The following is a 26,772-nucleotide window of genomic DNA, read 5'->3' as shown; positions in this document are numbered from 1 at the left end:
ACAATAAAATAGCTGCTGGTTTGCAATTTGTACCTATCAGCCATCTTGATCTTGGTCAAAACCATTCTCTGCAGCTCTGAGTATGGAGATTTGTCTTATAGGGAAACAGTATATTCTTCAGAGAAATGGTCATGAAGCTTCCACAGGGTTTTGAGAGAATTTCATTTACTATCTTTACATTTAGCCCCTATAAAATTGCAGCACTTCAAGATGCTTGATAGGTATCACTGTATTTAAACAAAAAAAAATTGGAAACAATTTAGTTAGCCTTGACACAAAGATAATCTCAAAAGATATTTCACATGGTGAAAAATTGTGGTGGTGTTTACAGCAGTTTCCTTTACTTTGTGTAGCTGTGCAGGATAAAATGTCTCTACTTATGGGTAAATGAGCAAAACTGTTGAAACCAAGAGGGGCTTCATCCATTACCCCTGAAGGAAATTTTGCACATTTCTCTTGTTTCATCTGTAGAATATTATCTTTTCACTGTAGGAGATAATAATGAAATGAAAGTAAATGAAAACCTGTTAAAATTTTAATTGTCAAATGGAAATGTCAGAAACCCCTTTTGATGGGACAAGCTTGCAATTTATTCATGAATTTGTGTTATAATCCCCATGCCAAGTGTGTTGTATAATCACCGTTTTGATTCTGTGGATAATTCTATACAATTTTTAATACTCTGCTTGTTCTTGCTTCTTTCTAATTGTTGCTATAATTTTACTGATTCCCTGCTGTGCCATCTTTGGGGTCTTGGAATTGTTTCATGCAGTACAAGTGACTCACTATAAACTCTCTCTTTCGAAGAACCGCTTAATCTTTAAATAGCTGTATTCATATAAGTTTCAAGAAGAATGGGAATTTTTCATCATTCAAGAAGAGATGGAAATGTGCATTCAAAGAACATGCAAATCCATTGAAAAATTTTGGGCTTGAAAAATGTCTGTAAAAGTGAACTTTCCCAATAATTTGATGAATGTAGCTCCTTGAACTATTTCACGACTTATTTAAACAAAAGCACCTGTGACATTTATGACTTTCATTGTGTTGGATTGTGTCCGTCAGTAAGCACAAGCAATTGCAAGTAATTATCACAAAAGCTAGCTGAGGAAAGAGGTGTTAGGTCTTCTGCTCCTTGTCTTGTAGTGAAGTACTTCCCTACAGCAGATACTGTTCTCCAGTGCTTCATCCAGCCAAGTTTTGAAATGGCTCAGTTACTGCAGTCTTCGCCAACCTCTTTACAGTAATTGTCATGTTTAAGTGTATACTGGTTGGATACTGTTTGCCAGTGCTAAGTATTTATTTTGGCAGTCAGATATTGGATACAGTCAGAGAGTAAATATTGCACTAAATGTATGAACCAAATGAGGGGGTGATCAATTATGAATGGGGTAGGCTGGGGAGAAGGGGAGGTGCTGTTTGCATGCAAATTACTTTAAACGAATCAGGAAATATTGCTATGATTGCAGAGAGCAAAGTAAATTTATAGAATAACCATAGCTGTTGTATGATACCCAGTTAAATTTTATTACTTATTTCATCTAGCTTGTGGAAAGAGTTCTCAGTGTGTGAGTTTTCATTTAAAGGTTGTATGAATAAATGATACAGATCTTCCTGATGGATAACTTCTCAGCCTTCTGAAACATATTTATACAGCAAACAATCATTTAATTCACAGTAAATCTTGTTAAAAATTGATGTCTCATCATAATCAGGTGTGTAATTGTTTCTTTTTACTTGGGAGCAATGGGAAGATATTTTTATCATGGAAATGATAATACACAATTAAAAGGAAATATGGCTACTAACAACTGAAGTAGCAGTACACGTCATACAGTGACAGCACAGGTCGAATTTGTATTGTTTGAAGTTCAAGTCCACCTGCACAAGATTGACTGAAGAAAAGCATAATCCTAGAGTTAGCTTTGGTTATCTATGGTTCTTGTACATCTCTGAAGACAGTTCAGCATTTGGGGCACACTATTTTGTACATCTAACAGTCACTGAAAATATTTCAGATTTTTCTTTTTTTGTCTGTTATCTTTGGTATTCTGATGTCCTGTGCTTTGAGTAGCCACCAATGCTACTGCAAAAGGGATATACAAAGATGCTGTTATGATCTTAAATATAACACATGAATAACCACTTATGGTGTGAAATACTGGAAAATCAAGGATTAATACATAATTGTCAGCATATCCAAATATGTTTCATAAAATAGGGTGTGCTGTCATGGTTTTGCAGGGAAAATACTGAGGAAAAATTACCTCACAGGCTCTAAAACTATATAAATAGAATTTTCCATTCATTGAGGATGACCTGCAGATACAAAATTTGCAAATACCGCCACTGACTTCAAACCGAAAGGCAAACCTAAAATTCTCACTCCAGCAAAACTCATAATGTGATATCACCTAGTTCTTAAATTTCCTTATGATTTTTATTCTTCTTTGAAACCTGAAGATAAGTTTACATTGAGAATTTATTTAATGGGCAACTTCAGTTTCTGCTCCTTTAGGATGCAATAGAAGCAAGATGCAGTACTTAATGTTTTTTAAATATCCACATTTTTCTAAAGTAGCCTAAGATGCTGAAGTTTAGTAAAACATCAGCCTCTGAATATGATTAAAGGTGCATTTGGTGAAAGAAGTTTATTTTTTTATTACAGAAACTTTTCACTGAGCTCTTACACTAGAAAGCTACGTGTGGTGCTGAATTTTGTATTTAATAGTTTATCTTTCTTTAGCATTCAATTTCACTCGAACAATATCTCTTCTTTTGTAGTTCTTCTATTTAGTTATGCAAATGGTTCTCATTAAGGGATTCTGAAAGTTATACAGCTTACAAAAATGAGGCAATTGTGTCAACATATATGTAACATGCTACTATGTATATGCTGTATTGAGCAACGTAAGTGCTAGAAAGTACGTCTGAGAAAATACCATGATGTGACAGAAAACCTCCACTTCCAAATCCCACTCCAATTAAGATATTTGATGTAGTCCCTGATGGTATATCATGCAGTAAAACAGAAGGCAATCCCTTCCAATCTGACACAATCAAAGATTTTTTGCAGTTTTATCTTGCATATCTTATTAAGTTGAAGGACTTCTGTTTAATTTTCTAAACGATGAGAAAAAAGCCAAAGGCCAGGGGGTTTTGGGGGTTTTTGTTTTTGTTTTAAATAGAGCTTAATAGCTTAAAATGCAGCTGCAGAGTAAAAAGTTACAGCTAAGTAAATACAGTTGTAAAACAGATTTATTGCAATAGTCACCTATGCTCAGTATTTTAGGAAAAATTCCACCTTCTAACAAACAGAAAATTCCAAATAACAGCAACAATAAAAATATTTCAAGTGATGTCTCTCTTCTGAGTTGAAACCTGGCCCCATGCAGATGCTCCAGGACTAAACTCTGCAGTAATTCAACACCTTCATTGATTCTTCCTGTACTGAAAGACCACCTGGAGTCTGTGGAGTGTGAAACAACAAAGTGTATCATGGTATGTAACACATAGGTTCACATCACTGCCTCATACTGTGGACAGGGGTCAAAGGGAATCTTCCTGTAGGCTGAAAACTCATTTGCATGTCTTGAGTGAAGGTACTATTAGTCATTTCCACAAGGCAATTTGCCCAAGGTAAGTGTCCATCTCTATCCATAATTTTTTTTTCACCTCTATTTAAAACCCAAACTACTTGTTTTTAATTTCTCACCTATGCATATCATCTTCTTTTGACACAAGAAATGCAAATTGTTGTTCGCTTCCTTCATGCTATCTACTATCTACCATCTTATTTATCCAGTTGCTGTAATTTTCAGACAGGAAAGGCATTTTGCAATATTCAAAACTATCTGAAGGAGAAGATGACTAGGTTAAGGTCATGAAGCAGGCAGGGATGGTAAATGGTTGTTCCATCTCTGTGTCACAGTCAATAAAGCACCTCATGTCATCCCATCATCTCAGAATGCAAGCCGAGTGTGATAATATAAGAATGAAATACAGGAAAGAGAGTTTTTAAGTATATGCATTTGGTTAGAAGGTGTTCAGACTTGAGCTCTTGGATTAACAAGAGTGCATGCAAAGAAAATAAATGTTATAGGCAGCATCCATGTTTACCTTCCTCTATTAATAATGACTCACATAATTTTTGGCTCCTTTCAGACCTTATCCTTTGGTAGGGGGAGAAAGCCTGCATCTTTCCACTCTGTTTCCCCCAACTTTTTTGAGAGCTTCAGAGCATCGGCCTGCCAGTCTCTTTGTGAGCCATGCTGGTAGGACTCCTTCTGCCTCTGCCCTTGTCTCTCCCTCCTTCTTTTTTCTCTCTCCCCTCTGTCTCATCTCCCCTTGCTGGCTGAAGCCAGAACCACTTTAGTAGCCTCTTTCACTTTATCAGCATTTGCTAACACTTGCAAAAAGTGGTATCTGAGGCCGAGTTTACATTAGCAAGTAGTGTAGACCAATAACAGTAGATATGTAGAGTGAAAGAGTTAGTGCTGAGGTCTGGATGTCACGTTGTGGGTTATTTTAAATTTTGGACTAGCACAAATCTGGTCTACGGTTTAGTGCCTGTTTGTGGTGGCAGTAGACTAGGTGTGCTCCTTGAGCACGTATTCAGTTTCTGCACTCAGACACCACTCCACAATGTGAATCAAAGAGGACTAAATAGTGATGTTAGGACATACACTTAAAAAGTGATCCAAACTGAACCACTGATTTAGACACAATCTGAGAGCTTCATTATGGTATTTCATGCAACTCTTCCCTCACCATGATCAATGGATATTAAAGGGCGATCCCTGTTTTTTATATATACAAAACACTACTTTAAGCAGGAAGTTTGTTAGCATCTATTCAAGGGATGGGAGATCCTCTCTGTTTCCCTCAATCTTTCAAATAGTGTGTGCTGAGAAACAAAATTTTTACACCACCATCCATATTTAGCTTCTTTCATTTTTATCTGTTTTCTTGTTTTGCTATCACCCCATGAATCTCTTCCGCAGTATTTTGCATCATTCCCTTTTTCATGCCAAGCAGTTTGTGGGGTTTGTACTGTTGGACCTAATGGGTTATAGGTCAAAGCATGTCTCTTTCTCATCCTGTGAAACCTGCTTGTCCATAGGATGCTATGCCCTCATTTCCCCCAAATGCCTTTGCTACTGCTGCTTCTGAGATCAAACACATGAATAACTGAGAAAATTAAGAACTGTGCAGTGTGTCAGCAGCCTTACAAATAGTCTACGTAATCTAATATTTTGCTCTCTGAATGGATAATGGCAACCATTACTGCAGTGTCTGAGAGCTAAGCCCTGGGGGTTGTTTAGGCACCTAACTCCCACTGAGTTATGTGTCTAAGCTGCGGGCATGCCTGGTGTGTCAGTCTGCATTTTAGTAGCTAGCAGTTCCTGCTCTCAGCTGCTAGCTAACCCTGCTGCCAGTCTCTAAGCTCTAGGGGAAACCAAAGGGTGGACTGTGAGAGCAGAGGTCTTTCTCTGTGTGTTCTGTAGGCATGGCCAAGACTCTTAAATTTTTCCCTAGAGCTCAGACACCAGCAGAGCTACATAGGATATGAGAACTGGGAGACAGCACTGGTTTTTAAAATGCAAACAGACATACCAGTCATATCCAGATCATACTCACTGTTTTGTTTTGCGGTTTTTCAGGATTCCCACAAGGACTCCTATGCAAGAGGAGGGGAATAAATCTAGATGTGGTTGCTTTTTTCTCTTATAAAACCTAGAATGACTAAAAGATGTTAATTATTTCAAAGTACTCAAGATAAGATGTATGATATGCTGGTCCAACTGTGGTAAAACTTCCACTGAATTAAATGAAGCCAGTATTTTATTTGGGGGAGACTGTGGAGGATGAACAAATAACTCAGCATTCCCTGTACTGATGGAAATAAACACATCACATTGTGCTAGTCCATGATTATCAGATAATAAAACCATGACTATAAAGACGGGGTTTTCTAATTAGATTAGAAAGAATATAGATGTTGTACAGTACATTACAGGTCTTCTAGATTCCATAAACTGAACAGGTATCTGTAAATATGGGAAAAATATGTGGAGATAATTCTTAACTACACTATACCATTAACAGTGGTGAAAAAAACAACTGTGAGTGCAATTCCTTCCCATTTGTATCTCAACATTCATTTCTGGAACAGTTTCAGGTAACAGCGGGCAGGATCCTGGTGGTCTGATGGACAGAAAAGTTCTGAGATTTTTCTTCTTGGTGGTCATGGTGGATTAAAGATGCAAAATTCATGTCATGACCATTACCATGCTGTAGGATAGGCAGAATTATTTTCAGACTTATGAATTTGAGTTGATCAGCCAGTGAGGATTTTGTTTAATACTAACTATGGAAGAACAGGAAGGGGAGGATTTTCTGAAGGCATTGCTTGGCACTGTTTTCCTTTTGAATGCTCTTTATCTATTTCCTTCTGTCATTGATGCCTCTTACTCATATCAGCTCTGATGCTGCCATCTTCATGCACCTCAGGTATCACCTAACGCCACAGAAGCTGGTCTGCAACAGATTTTGAATGTTTAGCTTGAGCATTGGTTTCAGAATTGGCCCTTTTGAAATCGGTATTTGGCATTGAATATTCCCCTGATTCTGAAATTAGGCCTTCCAGAAAAGCTAAAGGAAAATGTTCATTATTGACTGTGCATCATAAAAACCCTTTGCTCATCACTTGCACTGGCTTTAACATTATACTCATTAGCAAATCCCATTGCAGGATTAGGGTGTAACTGAATGGGAACAATTCTACTGACTTCAGTCAAAGCATTATCAGACTCATTTTCTGATGTGAAGAGAAAAATAAGACAATTTTGGAGACTGCTAACATTTAGATGATGTGACCATTTTAAAGCTTTTGTCTTATCATCTTAAAATAAAACCCTCCCACAAAATAGATATAAAATAGATTCAGGAGACGGTTACAGAAACCTGTCTCATCTTTTAATTTCTCATAAACTGCTAACACCCAATTTGCCAAAAATTTTGCCTGAAACCTGTGTTATTTGGATTCTATCTTTAGGAATAGAACACCAGTCTTAAAGATGCAGCATCATTATTTTAAGACATACGGATCTGTGCAGAAAGAACTGTCTTCAGTATCATCAATGTGAGCTATATATTGATTAATGAGTCAGATTCCTGCCGAACAGTGATTGACACCAGAGGCAAGTCAGTACTTGACATCCTAATGGATAAAACTCTCATCAGGCATCTGTAACTTGACAGGCCTATCTAAGCTCCTCAGTTTGGTCCTAATTTTTGTCTACTCTGCTAAGATTACAGGGCTGAAAGGTTACTAAAATATGCAGTCTACTTTGTTCCAGGTCTGGTTAATTAAAGCTCATTGTAAAGCAATGCTATTTCTTTCTGCAGCTATGCAGAGACCCAGTGAATACACCAGGGGTCTCTTCTGCCAAGGTCCAAGTTTCCTGCTCAGCACGTTTCAGCAGTCATAACTCACATGAGCTTCCCACTGAGCTATGAGCTTTCCATCCTTTCTGTGCATTGCCACTCCTTCAAAAAAACAAGGTGGAGGTAGCTGCAACAACATTTCTTGCTACCCTGTCTCAAGAATGAAAAGAGGATTTCATCTGCAGGTTCTGTCACATTTTTAATTAAAACTCCAACATATTCTTTGCACTTGTGTGGTTTTAGTCCTGCAGTCTTGTTATTTGTGGACCTTATTTTGAGCTGGACTGGATGATAAGCTCTCAGTGGCAGCATTTTAGGATGCATAGAAACAGGGGCTGGTGAGATAGAAGGATATGTGCTGTAGTAACAGCTATGGGTATGAAAAGTCTTTCTTCAAAAAGTTATGAATAAAGTAAAAGTGAAATGGATTTTGCAGCAATAGCCATTGACCTTCTTTCTCCTTTCTCCCTTGCAGTTTAATGAAGCTGGTTATGAATCAGCTGAACACTGTAGTAGTGAGTTCTTACTTCACCATAATTTTTGCTTTATTCATATTTCTTATCTATTCAGTCCCTAATTTTAGCATTGATTTTACTCTTATGATTTTATAGTCTGCATGAATTTATTTTCATTCTCATAAGAAAAGCAGTAAATAATCCTTGTAAATGTGGTTTGCATTCACATGTAGGTACAAGACCATGTTAATATTTTCCTGTTGTACCTGTCTGAAAGGCTTACTCAAAAGAATTTCACCTTTACTGAGAGCTAGTTAGTCTATTTAAGATGAATAAACCACAAACACTACAAACCAATGTGTCAGTACCTTCAAAGTATTTAAAAATAGATATAGGAAATGGTATTTTTTTAAAAACTTTTTTAAAACTTTAAAACTTTTTACTTTACTTAACATTTTTAACTCCTACGTTGGTGAACTTCTAGATTTTCTGGGTGTGTACATGGACGCAGGAAGATTTACTGGTTTTTAGAGACCAAGAAATATACCCCAAAAGGCTTCCCCCCTCCGCTTTATATGCTGGTAATGCATTGAAGTGTACCCTGTATTCTAAGGGATAGGGGAAAAACAGGTCTGTGAAACATGTAGCATAAGTTGTCATGGAAGCTGTCACTTTGGTTCATCACTCATCCTTCTGACATATTCAGGAATCTCTACACTACAGGAAAGCCCTCAGCATCCAGTGTTGCTTGGGCAATGTGAAAAAGAATAGAGTCCAAAAGAGAAATTAGTTATGAGTATTTTCCCCATTTAGAGTCAGGATACAAGCAAGGAACATGACCAAGCTGGTCTGACAACAGCCATCCTTCATTTATTGAGACTGGTTCCTTGAAGGCAAGAGTAATGTGGATTCCCTCTTGACCAAAATTGACCAAAAGTTCTACAGATACTATAGTGAGCAGAAGCCATGACTGTTCTGGCACTAGCTACAGTTATAGTGCTGAAAAGGCTTGTTCGGAACAAACAGAAATGTGAAGCTACAGTTTGACTACTGCACTGATTGATCCTGACATTTGTTTTAATGAAGTGTTTCAGTTAGACCAGCTGAAAGAGCCATGCTTATTGTTTCATTGTGGTATCATTCCAGAAGTCTCCCTTGTTTTTCCATTAATAATTTGAAAACACAACACCCACAGCACTGCAAGGGCAGGGAGCTTAATGACACCGAGACTGCTTTGGGCATTCAGGTTGCCAGCTTTGTGTAGTAGTATGCATGCTGTTTTGTGTTTTCTTGCCAGCCTCAAAATTTGATCAAGTTTTCCTTTTATTCATCTTCATTTGTTCCTTGATTGTTGACACTTGGGAGAGTTTTAACCTCATTTTTATCAGCAGCTCTATTAGTTTTACATTCCACATTAAGAATTTAGTTTTACATTCTAAATTCCTAGTTGCTAAGGTCTGACAGAGAGCCTTCTTTAATCACATACTACTCTTACAGACTATTAGTTTTACAGTAGCAATAATCCCGGTGAAATTGATTTATTACAGCAATTATGGCCAATTTCAGGTTTGCTACCAAGTCAACAGCTGTCAGCATGTCCTTATAACTGTTTCACCAAATCCTTAATTATAAATAATAATTATAAAAGAGAGCATGCTTCAATGTTGATAAAGAGTGACTATAGTCTAATATTGTGTTATTGATGCGAGGGCAATTAGGGTAGTTAAGCAATGCATGATCATTCAAGTGACCTTTATGACTTGTCAATGAAATAAGAAGTTAAATGTATTTTTAAAATGCCCTGAAAAGCTTAACTCTCACCAAGTGCCTCTAGGCAAAGATCAGAAATTATATTTTTTCACCCATGACAGTCTACATGCATTCTAAGATTTTTTCCCCCATGTTTCTATAAAACATTAGTCCATCTGTAGGCAGACATAGAGCAGGGAGTAGAACAGGCCAGCTCTCCCAAGACCTGAGATTACAAGCCTTGTTTATGTGTACTGGCCATACCTGATGAACTGACATAGTATTTTCACAGAAGCGGCAGGAAAAAGGAAAATTTCTCATTTTTCTCTGTATTACATGCTGTTGTTCCCCTGCTGTGATCACATGAATACCTCCCTGCTACAAAACTATTGTAAACTCAAGTACTGGCAGAGCTTGGTTGTCTCTTATTCTCTGCCCATAGCATGCAACAATTAAATCTTCCGAGAAAAGAAAGACTTCAGTTTAATTATGCTTTGTGATTTGAATATAGAGAACTTATTTGCTTAGCAAGAGGTCTGACTGGATGATCCCTGTGAGGTGTAATCTCTATGAATCTATGAAAAGCTCTTACTGTGTCTTCTCCAGTAGCATCTGCTGTCCCTTCCTATGCTGATCTCCCATCATAATAGAGATGAAAAAGGAGGGGAGGAAGTGGGTGAGAGAAGTACCTACATTTCCTCCTCCCCTTTCACCTTCCACTGCAACACATGGTCCGGATGGAGGAAAGTGAGCAGCCATCAATCACAGCTTATGTTTGTGGCCTTCCCTCAATTATTTTAGTAATGACTATATTGACATCCAGTGAGCCAGAGAAAAATCATTGTCCTGTTATCCTGCATAAAGACATAACAAAACAGAATTCTCAGCCCGAACAATTTACAGTCCAAAATGACAGAAAGCAGAGGGGGTAAAGAGCATTACAACTTCCACAAGAAGCTGGAGAAATGAGAGAATGAGGACTGGATTTTTAAAGATATTTTGATGTTTATACATTGAAATATTGGTGGGCTAAATATACACGGGAATATAAGACTCAGAGCCATAATTTCTCTAATTACTGTAAATTAATTGCAATTATACTCAGAAATATTACTAGCAATTTAAAAAAGCTTTTAGATGAAAAAGTTTAAAGCAAAGGATTTTATTAATAAAACTTAACGGTTCTGTGCACTAGCTGTTAATTGGGTGACCTTCTATGGGAAGGACTTTCACATACAGCCCATTCATATAAGCTTGATAAATGCAAGGCAGCAGAACAGTAAAAACTTGATGAGGCATTCCTTTGTCTCAATTTTGCTAAGTAGAAAAAGGACTCTCAATAATGAGTCACAACAATAGCTCTGTGGCCAACACAAGGAAAAGGGCTGTTCTGAGTGCTTGTTAGGGGAGATTAATTCAAGCTAAATGAAATAAAAAAGATTACAGCTTTCCAAAGCAGTTACAATTAAACCTGACTAGCACCAGATGTCATGAGTTAAAGGGAGCACAGAGTGAGCGTGCTCAGCTTCATGAAATACAGTGGGGACATTTACTAATAAAACTCACTTATCCATAAATTTTAGGCTTCTTCAAGGCTAGGCACCAACTGAGCAGGGTTTTGGTTGTCTGAATTTAATGACTTCGCAAAGGAAAGGGTTCAGATGCTGAAACTGAATCTAGAAGCAGAAAAGACCAGACTTGTAAATTGAGTTCCCGCAGTTGCTCTGTGGCTATCTAGGGGAACCAAAAATCTGTAAGTACTATCCAAATAGTTATTAAAATCCCACAGGCACGTGGAACCTTTTTCATGCAAATGTACAGAACTGCCCCATCTCTTTGGTCCAACGCCCAGCTCAGTGCCGAGGCTGGCAGGGTTCCACAACTCAGCCATTCCCCTACCTAGACCTCCTGAGATCTCTGGGCAAGGACACAGACTTTATCTCAACATGATGAGAGAAAAATCTAATGTGTGCTGATAAGACTGAGTTTCTTCAGAGAGACCGACCTGCTTTAAAACACAGCCATATAGAGAAACTTCTTGCACAAGAAGTGGAAATCCTCTATTGTGAGCCTAGACTAATATGAACTACCATCTTCTAACAAGACATCCATGTAGATATCTGCTATTGTGGATAGGGCAAGTTTCATCTCAGATTGTTCACTCAGTTTTAAAGATGCTTGGAAGGAAATGGTTAATCACTGCTGTAATTCAGTTCATTTCAGCACAATCTATAGAAAAGAATCTGTGAGGGAGGCCGTTTATTTCTGACACAAAGCCTTCTCTCTTCTGCATATTAATGTGTTTCAACTTGTAAGGCGGATGGGGGTTCAACACAAATGTGAGCTTGTATCCGTCTACATTTCCTTATCAGTCTTTATATAGGCTCTCAGCTTCTTTAGTTGCTGCTGTTTATATTTTTAGCATACCTTTGTATTTGTATGCAACAATAACCATGCTAAATAAAGATTTATGCATGCAAAGAGTAATTGAAAACACCTGAAGACAAAAACCTGAAGAAATAGATGTAATAAACAGCTTCCTGATCTTTAAGGCTTTGCTGTTGCAACCATTTAAGCATGTCATTTATTTTAATAAATCCACTGTTTTCACTATGATTACAAATGTGAACAACATTAACCACGTTTATATTAATTGCAGGACTGAGGCTGAAATCTAGAAATGACACAACCACATTAGTATCTATCATTGCTTGCAGAAGAAAGATATGGTATTTGTAAGGCGTTCAAGGCACATTGTATGCCCTGGCCAAAAAAATCTTGAGGTACAGTTATCCTTTTGCTGTGTCCAGTTGGTAACATTTTTGATGAAGTAAAAGAGCTGCTGGATGGCATAAATGTATCACACGTCAACACTAGGCTTTATTGGGTCTCCAGCTAAAGCACAGGAAAATGCTTCTTTTCTATCTCTGATTCTCTATTATTAGAGATATTTTTAAAACACTTCTTAGCATCACATCTAGCAGACCTCTTCATAAAAAGAGCTGATAATATGTTCACCAGTGTCAACATGGGGCTTTCTTTAAGGAAAATAATGAAAAAAACTGTCATCACTGCATGTGTAAGAGAATTTTGCTGGCCATGTTCTGTAACGGGGAAATCTGAATTAGTATATTGCAGTCTGAAAGGGAAAAAAAGATGAACTCAGGAAATGGGAAGAAGTAACTGGTGCATTGTGCCCCTGCCCCTTTCATCTTTCAGTCTAGAGCTGAAAAGTCTAAAAAATTCATCAGCTGCAGCCTTCATGCAAGCAGGCAGAAAATAGATGTTCTCAGAATCAGCCAAATCTTAAGGCTTTAGAGATAAGGACCAGTGCCTTGAATTAAAACCAGGCTCCACTGGGTGACCAATGTACAATTTAGAGATTAGTATAATGTTTTTCATCTCTCTGTTCTGGCAGACCACTGCATTTTGAATCAGCTACAGTTTCCAAGAAGCCTGCAAGCTTGGTCCTAGCAGGCATCACCGCCTCCTGTGACAAAGACGTCACCATCAATCCCGGTATGTAGTCTTGCATCTTAGGAAAAAAATTGCAGCCTTTTAGCCTGCCCAAATGGTAAAAGGCATTTCTGGCTACAGTTGATATGGGAATACAGGAGCAAAAATGAATCAAATCACCTTGAAAATTAGACCACTAAAGAAACATAAAATGTTCTGAAGCTTGAAATATCACCCAGTGGTATTAAATCTCACAACTGTTCTGTTATTTTAATATCTGAATAACAAACTCTTTCTCAAATATCAACAAGTAGTGTAAAGGGCAGCAGCAGCATCTTACTGTGAAGATGGCATTCATTGTATTTGTGTGGAAAGTGCAAATAACAGTAATAAGGCTTCTATAAAAGAACAATCAAATGGTATGGGATGGGAAAGATTTTTTCTGGGAAAAGGAGTTGTACAGATGTATATATTTTTCTACTTCTTTCCTTTGCCTAATTAGCTACCACAGCTCAGCAACTACTAGGAGAGTAAAGTGCTATGGATTGGCGATACTGAAAGTATACGAGGTCTAATCACAATCCTCAAGTGAAAATCCTCTCTTTGGTATTCCAGATGAAGTTCATTAATCCACAACTACCTATTGCACATTATCCATTTATGCAGTGTACCTGAGGGAGGAGGCTGTCTAATGATATAGTTACTACTCTCCCTGATTCAAAAAGTTACTGAATAACCTGACTTCTCCTGGGATTTTATATGTTCCTTTGTAGGTCTGGACCTAGACTGCTCTGCAGGTAACCTGGGTTTAGTTTCTCAGGATAACACAGCGAGATGCTTGAGACCAATAGAGCTGCTGTTGTGGTGTTTAGTGTAATTCAGGATAGGTGCCCATATGCCTTGGACAACAGAGAGTGAAACATGTGCAGTGAAAGAAAAGGATTTCCAGAAGCCAGCATGCTGAGGAAGAAACATTGACATTACCAGCCGGGGATGCTCAGGAACAATATGGGCAAGTCGTGTCTCTGGAAGGTACGTACACACCAACTCCAAGCCTGTGGGATATACCTGTTGCTGCTCAAGCACCACCTACTTAAGTCCTTTCTTGGAAGGAGAGAAGCCCCTTTTCATAAGAAATTGGGATCCTCCCCAGAATATCCTGTTTCACAGGGATTAAAGTATGTCACTGGAAAGCAAGAGACCCTCTTTCAAACCTTCCAAACTTTATGTTGAAATTCAGTCCCAGTCCCACCTTGTATTCTGAGACCAGAGTATCTCCTACTGAAGCTATCCCACTTTGTATAAGAAATGAAGTACTCCAGCTGAGTAGTTCATTGTATGTGTTGGCTAGGATACTAACTTAGGGACACTCAGGTTCCAAGTCACCCTCTTAATGAATCTTTGATTCTTTCTTACAAATTGCTTCTTTCCACCAAGAGCTCTTAGAGAGGGAATTTAAAATCTGGGGATAGGATGAATTGGTAAAAAAACCTATGCTGTCCTCCTCATTAACCATGAAGGGAATCAACAAAGTAGTACAGATTCAGGTGGTTTTGTAGTTTCTGGAGAGCAAATCTCAGGAGCCAGCTCTCATAGCCCTTTACAGGGGCAGCTGTGAACACTAGCAGTATTATGCCAGCACTGAGGGAAATGCAGTGCCAGTGAAGAGGGGGCAGAGGTCCCACTTGGTGGTTGTTGGGGGGTTTTTTTAGGAAATGCTGCTTCACAAAATCATCTTTACTTCCTTAAATCATTGCTGAAATGCAAGCTGATTCCAGGCAGTTTCTGAACTTCCTTGCTCCTGAGATGCCACAGCAAATCTCAGAGTCCTAGTTCCTCTGTAGAGGATGAGAGCCAGGGCTGCTCCCAGGACTGAAGATCACAAGGAATCTAAAGCAGCTTCCTGGCCAACAGCATCCAAGAACCAGCATAGCTATTTCTGTTTTCTTAGAGAAATACCCCAACTAATCAAAGAAATTATCTGAGTTTTCCAAAACAGAGCACTTCCAGAAATTTGTGCCTGTAGCAAATTTTTAAAAACTGAGGCATTTGGTTCCCAAATAAGCTATACTTTTGCTAGTGTCAGGATTTCCTGGAAATGAAAATTAGACATTCAAAACAGCTGTGCAGGCTGGAGTCCTCCCACCTTTACACTACCAGGGGTGTGTTCTTCCAGTGGTGTGGAAGTGTCAAACACACACGAGTGTTACAGCCCACACAGGGCAAGGTAAAGTTTTTGCACTATGCTAGAGGACCTGAGCTCCTAGAGTGGATCAAACAGTTTTCAGCTACTGCTATTGGCTCTCAAAGCAACAGCTTTGTCAGTATTTTGAGCAAAAAATGTGTTGAGTAGGAAATAAGAGAGAAAACCTTGAGGTAAGTTTGTGAGTAGAATTTGTCCTTTTCAATCACAGCCATAGCAGTATTGCACTTTGAAGCCTTTAAACATTAACCAAGAATAAAGAACATTTTCTGCTGTTTGGGGCATTTGTGTTACACGATCAAGGTCTTTTAGCAGTTGAGAGGATTATCCTGATTCTCTCTTTCATCTGCCTCTGGTCTGCCAGGGACAGTATTAACACACGCAGGCTCCAAGTCTCAGTAGTGGGTGGATTGCCTTTCCCTTGAGTATTGGGCATTCTTGATGTGCTTACACTCAGCTTTTTGTCCTTTTCTGAGTATTGTGTACAGATCACATAGCAATTTATGAAAGCAAGAAAAAAATTTTGTCCTGTCTTGGATTGTCAGGGAGCAGCGATGACAGGCTGCTCCTAAGGGAGAGTGAGCCGGGAGCCAAGGGTGATCCCAGCCCAGGCAGTGCCCTCACTGACCAGGGCATGGTCCTGCTGTACCTGAGCACAGCGGGCAGAGGTGGGTGCTGGAAGCAGGGTCCATCCACAGCCCCATCCAGAGAGTCCCGTCAGGAACAGCAGGAGACAGGGCTGCAGACAGGACTGGAGACATGGCTGCAATACGGGTCTGAGGGGTCCATGTGCAAGATGGGCCTGGGGACAGACACCCCTACAGCATAGCTCGGGCAGGGACTGGGGGCTCAGGCCTGAGCTGAAATGGGGCTCCAAGGTCCACGGGCAGAGGGTATGGGTGGGAATCCCAGGTGAGGCTGCCAGTATCATTAAGGTCTACTGGTGCTCTCAGGGCTCTGATGTTAATATTTTATTAAATCCAATAGAGACCCAATTCCACACATTTATTTCTGCTCCTGTTTTTGCTTATTGCATCTGTCCTATCAGTGACTTTCTTCTTCTGAGTTTCACATGCCGATTTCTCTTCCAAATGGTCACAATGAAAGTTTTACCACTGACACGTTTTTTGGTCATTAAAAATCTCCACAAGGCTTGCTCCTTTTGCAGGTTCTCAAGGGCTGGAATGCCTCAGTAGGGCCACAGTGTCACAGCTCTCAAATGCAGGGCAAAGTGAATAAAAATAAATACAGCAGAAAAATAGATATTTTGTGAAAACATAATTGATTGTACTCAATTTATGAATTGTACAACTCTATGAGAAGGCCCCACTAGGTACTATTGAAAATTCCACCTATGATCAGGTATAATCCACCCATTCACAAATTGCAATTAATATCCCTTTGTGTAAAAGTTCTAAATAAATACGTATTTAATGGGTGACTTTCTTATATACACAACATATTTCTGGGACAGAAAGTGTGTGGCAGTCACTTGGATACAGGGAGAGGTATGTATGTTTGCTGATTAGCACGAGGAAATTCCTAATTTGGTGCAAATTTAGTTGTATTTAATCTCCAGCTGAACATTATTAGTGGTTATTCCAATCAAAAAAAGAACTCCAGGATTTCCTAGGAATATAAAAGAAAGGTATATCTGCAAAACAAATTAAAATTGCTTATTTATCTTAAGATTTCCTGCTTACTGGTTTGATAGAAGGTTAAGATTGGTTATTCAAAACACTTTGACTGAAATCAGTCCACCCACACAGGGTCCATTTGCCAGCATTCCTCGTTATTGCATGTACAAGCTTTCATGTTAGCAGCTGAAGGCTACAGAAAGGGAAACAGTACAGGAGTTTAAACCCCATCCTGGAAAATCTTGTACCTTTCTCTTTCCATTTTGGCAGCTAAGACCTTTGTTGTTGTTGTTTTCGCTGTTCTTGTCGTTAATGAGGAAATATCTGTGTTAAAAGAGTATTTTCTTGAGATTTCATTTAACCCATGCCTTTTCTATTGTTCCATTGAGCTAATAGGTCACCTCTATTTGCAATATGATACCCTGGAGAGGAGAATGAGGTCACCAAACAAATATTTTAGCTTGTGAGTTAACTCAGTTTCTCAACTTGAAAAATTCAGAGGCTCTACACTATTGTCCTAATTTGCTTTGCCAGCCAAACCTAACTTTGCTACAAGGCTGAAGTCTGAAAAACAGGCAGAAAGGCCATGGTCTGAGGAGGATCCATTCTCTATGTTAAACATGTAAATAGAATAGATACTGTCTATGCTCCACACAAACATCAGTGATTTTGTGGGGCACTTGCTAACACAAAGGCAGATAGGGGCATCCGTTTATAAAATGCTAAACTAACCTTGCAAACCCAGTTTAAGAAATTCAGCTAGCTTTAAATTAACACTTAATGCCTTGTGTTTTACAGTCCACTATACAGTAATCGTGAAACTGAGCAACAAGACACAGCACAGTGTGCATCCCGGCCTCCCGTCCTGAATCCATTGCTCTAAAGGAGCCTGCAGATCAAATGCTGACAATTCACATATCAGCAGGCATCAATTATTGCAGAAATCATTTGAACCACTGAGCATCATACAGTGATTAGATATGATTTATCATGTGAGATTTTAGCTAAAAAAATTAAATGAGAGAAACTAACAAATATTAAATGCAAGAATGTGCATTTTATAAACATTACTCAAAATTTCAATTCTATGTTAAGTGAAGAAACTGAAATTCAGTTTGCAAAGTGATTGTGGTTTAGACCCTGTGCAAATAGGCAGCAGCCACCACGGCAGCCCCTAACAGGACAGGTATGTGCATGGAACATAGCAGTCTTCTCTCTGTATTTTCTCACTGCTCTGCAAGGGAAGGGGTGCTGTGGGGCTCTGCGTGGTGGAGGGCCAGTTGCCTCAACTTCTCTACAGAGTCCAGGTGACAGCTGGCCCCAGTATGGGCTGTACTCAGCCTCCACAAAGCTGATCACCTCAGTTCCAGTGCCAGCAGTGAAGAAAACTTAAATTCTCTCCCACCTCTTTAATCTGCCCATACCATACATCCTTTGCCCATCATTCACACAGGTATGGGACAGACTTAGTACTAACACTGCATCCATTTAGATTCTCACCATTCTACCTATTTATAAAGAAGAGGAAAGAGAGGAGATGTTGCTCTGTAATTTGTTGTTCAAAGACCTCAGAGGGGTTCATGGACATGCTAGCAGAACTAAGAACCTCATGTGGCTCTTTGTCACCACAGGCAGTGGTGCCATTCTTGTAACACCATTTTTCTGAGCCTATGTTAATTGCTTGCGGAGTGTATTTTCTTCCATGGTTTTATTTCACCACAGTTAGCAGGTCCGTCTCCACCTACGCCCCAGGCAACCTGTACCTGTTGCAATCTGTTTATTACGGGCAGTCCTGAAAAGAGGGCAAAAGGTGATTTTTACCTTCTTTTGACCAGATAAAATGCTGCTTCTTTCAAGTACTGTATTTAACTAATGTTCTGTTACCCTCAAAATTATAGCACTGTCATGATGTATGTTTACTCTTATTATCAACAAATCCATTACGATAGGATAGGATTATTGAATTGTGGTGGGTTGACCCTGGCTGGATGCCAGGTGCCCACCAAAGCCGCTCTATCACTCCCCTCCTCAGCTGGACAGGGGAGAGAACATATAATGAAAGGCTCGTGGGTCGAGATAAGGACAGGGAGATGACTCAGCAATTACCATCATGGGCTGTCACGAGTCCCCAGACTCGACTTGGGGAAATTAGTTTAATTTATTGCCAATCAAATCAGAGTAGGGTAATGAGAAATAAAAACTAAATCTTAAAACACCTTCCCCCCACCCCTGTCTTCTTCCCAGGCTTAACTTTACTCCCAATTTTCTCTATCTCCTCCCTGCTAGCAGCGCAGGGGGATGGGGAATGGGGGTTGCGGTCAGTTCATCACACATTTCTGCCGCTCCTTCCTCCTCAGGGGGAGGACTCCTCACACTCCTCCCCTGCTCCAGCATGGGGTCCCTCCCATGGGAGACAGTTCTCCATGATCTTCTCCAACGTGAGTCCTTCCCATGGGCTGTGGTTCTTCACGAACTGCTCCAGCGTGGGTCCCTTCCACGGGGTGCAGTCCTTCAGGAGCAGACTGCTCCAGCGTGGGTCCCCCACGGGGTCATGAGTCCTGCCAGCAAACCTGCTCCAGCGTGGGCTCCTCTCCCCATGGGGCCACAGGTCCTGCCAGGAGCCTGCTCCAGCGTGGGCTTCCCACGGGGTCACAGCCTTCTTCGGGCATCCACCTGCTCCAGCGTGGGGTCCTCCATGGGCTGCAGGTGGATATCTGCCCCACTGTGGACCTCCATGGGCTGCAGGGGGACAGCCTGCCTCACCATAGTCTTCACCACGGGCTGCAGGAGAATCTGCTCCGGTGTCTGGAGCACCTCCTCCCCCTCCTTCTTCACTGACCTTGGTGTCTGCAGAGTTGTTGCTCTCATATTCTCACTCCTCGCTCCAGCTGCAATTGCTGTTGTGCAGCAACTTTTTTTCCCCTTCTTAACTATGTTATCACAGAGGCACTACCACTGTCGCTGATTGGCTCGGCCTTTGCCAGCAGTGGGTCTGTCTTGGAGCCAGCTGGCATTGGCTCTATCGGACACAGGGGAAGCTTCTAGCAGCTTCTCACAGAAGCCACCCCTGTTACACCCCCCCACTACCAAAACCTGGCCATGCAAACCCAATACACAAGTATATTTGGGGTTCTACTGCAGCAAAGCTCCTAGTGATTTACTAGGAATAGTTAGCCCAAATTTACCTGCAATGCTGCAGCACAAGCAGAGAAAGATGGGCCAGTGCCTTTCTGAAGGAGATGTATAGCATGGTTAATATCTCCAAGCTTTGCCAGCTTCAGCAGCTTCCCAGTGAGGTGAGGGCTGCAGTTGCAGGGAAAGCAGAAGAAAATGGCAGTGGTGGGTGGAAAGAGGTGGTTGTAGAGGGATAGTCTGTGTGCATCAAAATGCCTTGTTATGGTTCTGCTCACCAGTATTTGCTAGAGGTAACACAACTAGCAAACCAGAGGTTCTGGCCATAGTAAGCATATTTTCCCCTTCTCCTTTGCTCAAGGTTCTTTCATTAATGGGATTGTTCTTGGTGAGAAATACTATGGCCCATTCTTCAAAAGCTGCTTTTTGGACCTGTTCACATGAACAGGCAGGTCTTGCATTAAAATTTGGAAAGCCCATGGACCAGCCTGTCTTTTGATTCCATGACAGAGTCTTGATGGAGCCTTTGATACTTTTGGTGGGATAACTGCCTTCGAAGTTATATATGCAGTTATTGCCACAGTTGGAGCTTACTGAAATAACTTCCAGCAGTCTTGTATGAAGATAGTGAGATATGAGCTTGATAAAGTCTGCATTCAAAAACAAGGATTAGTTTCTCCTGGACATTTGAGGCAGATGGGCATGCAGGCCACTGCTGCTGTCTGAGTTTACCAGAACATCAGAGAACAGGAAGGATCCCACATGAGGTCATTTCAGTTCTTCACATTCCCCGCTTCTAGTCAACACAACTTACAATGTCCTTGAAGGCATGCTAGATGCACATATAAAGTGTGAAAAGAGCTTTATAGACTTGATCTCACATCATCTGTTACAGGATTATGATGACTTCCTCTCTTTAGTGGGTGGGCAAGTAAAAGCACATAACGTTTGAACAACAAAGATGCAATGTAAGCAAGCTACAGACCTAACAATAAAATCCAGAAGTCTTAACCCCTAACCCTTAGCAATTCCACTGTTTTCTGCATAGGACAGTTAAAACCAACAACTAAGCCTAGTCAGAGTAAATTTCACTGGAATTGGAGAGTAAAGGTTCCCTGGATGCCAAGAAGAAACAAATGGGAAATACAAGAAATGCCATTCCCAGAAGGGCCAATTATCCTAAGAAAGAAGCCATTAGCTAATCAAAACTGATAAGCATATTTAAGCAAGTTTTATATTTTTCACTTACATGACTTCAAAGGGGATAATAATTCTGGTCATCTGTGAAGAAACAGAATGAGTCTGGTTTGGTTTTTTCTGCAGGCTGGTTTTTCTCTCTCTGTTACAGTGAATAGTTCTCAAAAGCAGCATTAACAAGTGAAACAAGAATGGGAAAACTTGTTGTAAGCCATTTAATTATGCTAGACCTCTCTACCATCATTTTGATAATGTAGCTTTTAAAAAACTGCTGACATCAGTAATGAAAGACAAAGAACAAAAAAGTGCAACTCCCTTAGAAGTTTTCCTTGGAAATTTGGAGCACCACAAAATCTATAGCAAGCCAGAAAAGATAAAGGAGCAGTGTGCCTGTGTGCGCACACGCGCATGTGTGCGTGCACGCACACTTGTGAGAAAATGCCTTGGTTTTCAACCAGTTTCTTCTTCACCTCTCAGAAGCCATTATCACTGATGAAAAACAGCCACGTAACATACTGTACCCATGATCGCCGCAGGCATTCTGGCCTGTTTTCTCCCAAACTGGTATGCCATGCATTAGTTAGTGATTTTCAAAGACTGTGAAAAGTTTATCAGTGATCCAGGGAGATTCCATTCTTTGCTACAGTGGACAGGATGAAACATTACAGGTATATTATTCTGAATGTATATGAAATTAATGTCATCTTCCAGTCTGCATTATATATTTATTATACATTAGTAGTAAATAGCAATAATAAACAGAAGACTTTCAACCCCCAGAATTTGTGCACAGACAGATCAAAACTGGTTCTCCAAATGCAAAGTTTATAAACTAAGCATTTCCTTAGTTTATTGGCTTCATTTATTTATTTACTCCATTTTATATTAATGGTGGTGGTATCCACTTGACAGCATGAAGTAATAGCTTTCAAACAGTATTGGTATTTAAAAAGCCCTTGAGACCATGTTATTGATTTGCCAACTTTGTCTTTAAATGAAGACCGTTCTGTAATGTTACAGATAGACTGGAAACATGCACAGGCCTAAAACAGCCTCGGTGGTTTGGACATTAATGGCCAGCCAGATATTCATCTTTCCATGGCCCAGATGGGTACCCATTCACTGCAACCTGGAAAAGGTGGAGCTAAATGGCAAGGAACAGAGGAAGGGTGGAAGGATTAGTGAAGCATGTAGTCCAGTGAGTGCTTTATTCATAGATGGCCAGGCAGAAATTAAAACAAAAGATAAAAGAGTTAAGCTCTGTAACTCCTTCTTCCAGGTTTCCTCTGCAGTAACAGGGAAGGCATTTCAGACAAGTCTCAGACAATGACAAATTGATGTAGTTATAACCGTAAGCAGAAGGTGTCCTCCTTACAAGGTGATGACCCGCTTAGTTGATGAGGGAAAGGCTGTGGATGTTGTCTACCTAGACTTTAGTAAAGCCTTTGACACCGTTTCCCACAGCATTCTCCTGGAGAAACTGGCTGCTCATGGCTTAGACAGGCATACTCCACCTGGTAAAAAATTTCTGGATTGCCGGGCCCAGAGAGTTGTGGTGAATGGAGTGAAATCCAACTGGCGGCCGGTCACAAGTGGTGCTCTGCCAGGGCTCAGTTTTGGGGCCAGTCTTGTTCAATATCTTTATCAATGATCTGGACGAGAGGATCGAGTGCACCCTCAGTAAGTTTGCAGACGACACCAAGTTGGGCGGGAGTGTTGATCTGCTTGAGGGTAGGAAGGCTCTACAGAAGGATCTGGACAGGCTTGATCGATGGGGCAAGGCCAATTGAATGAGATTCAACAAGGCCAAGTGCCGGGTCCTGTACTTGGGTCACAACAAGCCCATGCAGCGCTACAGGCTTGGGGAAGAGTGGCTGGAAAGCTACCTGGCGGAAAAGGACCTGGGGGTATTGGTCAATAGCTGGTTGAATATGAACCAGCAGTGTGCCCAGGTGGCCAAGAAGGCCAGTGGCATCCTCGCTCATATCCGAAATAGTGTGGCCAGCAGGAGTAGGGAAGTGATTGTGCCCCTGTACTCAGCACTGGTGAGGCTGCACCTCAAATACTGTGTTCAGTTTTGGGCCCCTCACTACAAGAAGGACATTGAGGTGCTGGAGCGTGTCCAGAGAAGGGCAACGAGGCTGGTGAGGCGTCTGGAGAACAAGTCTTCTGAGGAGCGGCTGAGGGAACTGGGGTTGTTTAGCCTGGAGAAAAGGAGGCTGAGGGGAGACCTTACCGCTCTCTACAACTACCTGAAAGGAGGTTGTAGCGAGGTGGGTGACGGTCTCTTCTCCCAAGTGACAAGTGATAGGACAAGAAGAAATGGCCTCAAGTTGTGCCAGGGGAGGTTTGGATTGGATATTAAGAAATATTTCTTCACCAAAAGGGTTGTCAAGTATTGGAACAGGCTGTCCAGGGAAGTGGTTGAGTCCCCATCCCTGGAGGTATTTAAAAGACGTGTAGATGTGGTGCTTAGGGACATGGTTTAGTGGTGAACTTGGCAGTGCTAGGTTAATGGTTGGACTTGATCTTAAAGGTCTTTTCCAACCTAAACAATTCTATGATTCTATTATTCAATGACCATTCCTACAAACAAAATAACATTAATGGAAAGAGGCCCCCTGGCGAAGGGGAAGGCTGAAGTTAAAATGCAGCAGGATAATTCTTATTTGGAGATCTTGCTTTCACCTATTGTTTCTATAGTGCTTATAGCAGGACAAGACAATCTGCATGCTTGGGTTTGTCTGTAGATGTTCCTTGCCTTAGTATCCAAGCAGAGTCCTGCTGTGCAGCCTTATTGCTGCATGTTCCTTATAGCATCTGTCTCTGTTAGAGCCTCACCTTCACTGCATAAAAAAGGCATTTAAGGATTCAAAAATTTGGGGTGGGAGTGGGTTGCACATGCTCCTTCCAATCTTTTCCTAATTTCTTTTGAAATTAATGTATTAATATTAATTTGGCCATCCTCAGTTCATATCGATTTATGAACCAATTTGCCTTGTATGGATTATTGCTCTTAAGATATGCAATTGGCCACTTTTTGATAAATCCAGCACACTATCTTGAGGATAGTAATTTTTCATTCTAAATTGTTGTACACAGCTTGCTTGCTTTATTTCTCATAGTTGAAACTTAATCTTTCTGAACCTCATACTAAACACCTTTGTCCCAACATACTTGACAGGAACTACAAATTGTGGTTGGCCCACTTTTAGTTTGGTAATTACACTACAGCCAATACAGGTAGAATAAATAGCTATTGGAATATGCCTGACATTCATGTGCTGTTGTAGCCTGACAATCTCTTTCATCTTGACAAAAGAACTGAATTACCTAGTTTCTTTTTTATCTGTCTGTGCTAAGTTACGATGACCACAGAACCTGTCAGTTTTGGTAAGTGGAAAAATGAAGGTAATGATTATGTTTCAATTTTTAGAATGCATTTGACCTCAGTGTCTTAATGCTGTTTTGTGTTCTCTTTAGCGCTCATGTCTTCTGTGGGGAAACTGGTATCTTAAAATGAGTCAATACATCATTAAATCATTCTTGCATGCCTGCTTGCCAAAGGCTATTAACACAAGAATGGTATGTTGCTGTATTTCCTTCCCAAATCCTGTTTACTTGAGGGGGGAGCTGATTTGCTTTGATTTGTTGGGAAGTCATTGTCACCCTTCCATCCTGACTTTGACTCCCAGCATATTCTTAGACTGTGCACTAAAAACAGATGAATATTCTTAAGAGATGGCATTTTAAAATTTCCTTTCTTCTGAATTGTAATTATAACTCACCATCTCTCAGTCTTATCACTTTATAATTATAGACACGTTATCTAATTTATATCAGGGGCTATTTCAAAAGTGGGCTAATGAATGGAGTTTCTCAGTCTCAACAGTGTTGCAATTTTCATACAACACAAGGAAGTTTTCTTCAGACATTTGAAGTCCAGAAGTAACCATTACAGCAATTAGTGTTGTGATTCTATCAAATATGCAATAGAATTTCCTTTTTCTTCTCTTAATTTTCTGTATTTCATCTCTAAGAATGTAAGGACCGTTAGATGGATTAAAGCACATCTCTTAAAGTAATCAATAAAAAATACATAGGGGAAGAGAGCATGTGCTGAGAAATACTTCTTACAGAATACTCTGTTTCTCACATTTGGCAATCACAGGACAGCCTGTGATGGAAGTCGCATATGGACCATCACAATTAATGGCTCTCGATCAATCTGTCCTTCATGCCATATGTATTCCCATCTTTTTTGACAGATACATCTTCCAGAGAAACCAATCATGATGTTAAAGTAACCGAGTAATGGAGACACTACCACATAACATCGGTAAGATGGTCCAATGACTAATTGTCTCTGTTGTCGAAATGTGCACCTTATTTTTGCCTCAAATTTGCGCAACGTCAGCTTCCAGCTGTTGACTCTTCCTGTGCTTGCTAGATCAGAGAGCTTTTTGCTATCTGTAAGCTTCTTCCTAGATAGATGTCCAGATATAATCATTATGTACTTTTATATTTGCTCAGACAGGAGCCAGGTGCTTAGCTATACAGATCAGGGAACTTGTGTTTTGTTTTCTGTTTTGGTTTTGGTTTTTGAGTTTTGTTTTTTCTTCCAGGAAACTGAACTTGCAGCAGGTAAAGTACTATCAGTTAAAAAAAAAAACAAACAAACAGAAGAAGAAAAGAAATCCCTTGGGAGCTGCAGATTGTAATTTTTCACTGGACCCTCAGCAGGCTTCCTTTCATTTAAGGTGCCTAACTATTTTGGATCTCTTCCCAATTTCCTTAGGAGCACTTACCTCCACTTTTTCTTCTATTGTGGGAAAGTATGTGGATGGTCTAAGCCATTTGCTTACCTTTCTCAGATTCTGACTTGGTGTTTACTAGGGGTCAGGTTCTTTCAAAAACCAATAAAGTCTAGCAGGATTTCCCCATGAAATCATAAGTACCATGTGTTTTTATGCATGAGTGGGTAAGGGTGAAGGAAAGAAAGGAATGGGGAACAAATAAAGTTTCTCGTTTTAAAGATTGCTCTAATGTGTTGTTGCTTTTATACATAATATGGACACATGAATCATCTTATGATTCAGACTGAGCTGTAGTGTAGGATACTATCACATACCACTAAAGAGAGGAAATGATTAAGAGATGCTACAGCTACACAATACACCTGAAAGCTTAAATAATGGATTCAGATGAAGGATGTTTAGAACATAAACCCCAAGCGTTAAGTAGTTGATTTCAGTAGAAATAATGCATGAGCTGCAGCAAAAATTTAGTCAGTATGATGCAGAGCTGAGGTTGGTGAAAAACAGCATATTTATTGGTCTGATACAGCCATGCCAAGCTACCGCAGCTGATGACCTGACTGTAAGTGCATTGCCAGATGCTGGGTTGAAGCTTTAAGCAGCAGTAGGGAGAAGTGATTAACAATGTTAGAAATAACTGCCAAAATGAGGGTGTAACACTTTTGAAAACTTTCTGG

At 40.2% G+C, this 26,772-nt stretch overlaps 1 long non-coding RNA gene across 1 annotated transcript; it reads left to right on the top strand.

Moving 5' to 3' along the window:
- Window positions 1-13,911: 13,911 nt before the first annotated feature.
- On the top strand, window positions 13,912-26,311 carry LOC143162848 (uncharacterized). Its single transcript, XR_012995807.1, has 3 exons — window positions 13,912-14,141; window positions 25,547-25,617; window positions 25,904-26,311. It is a non-coding gene; the product is annotated as an uncharacterized LOC143162848 (long non-coding RNA).
- The last annotated feature ends 461 nt before the right edge of the window (window positions 26,312-26,772 follow it).

Source organism: Aptenodytes patagonicus, chromosome 7 (assembly GCF_965638725.1).
Source record: "Aptenodytes patagonicus chromosome 7, bAptPat1.pri.cur, whole genome shotgun sequence".
Lineage (NCBI taxonomy): Eukaryota > Metazoa > Chordata > Aves > Sphenisciformes > Spheniscidae > Aptenodytes > Aptenodytes patagonicus.
The sequence above is the reverse complement of the archived record's forward strand: the minus strand, read 5'-3'. Positions and strand labels throughout refer to the sequence as shown.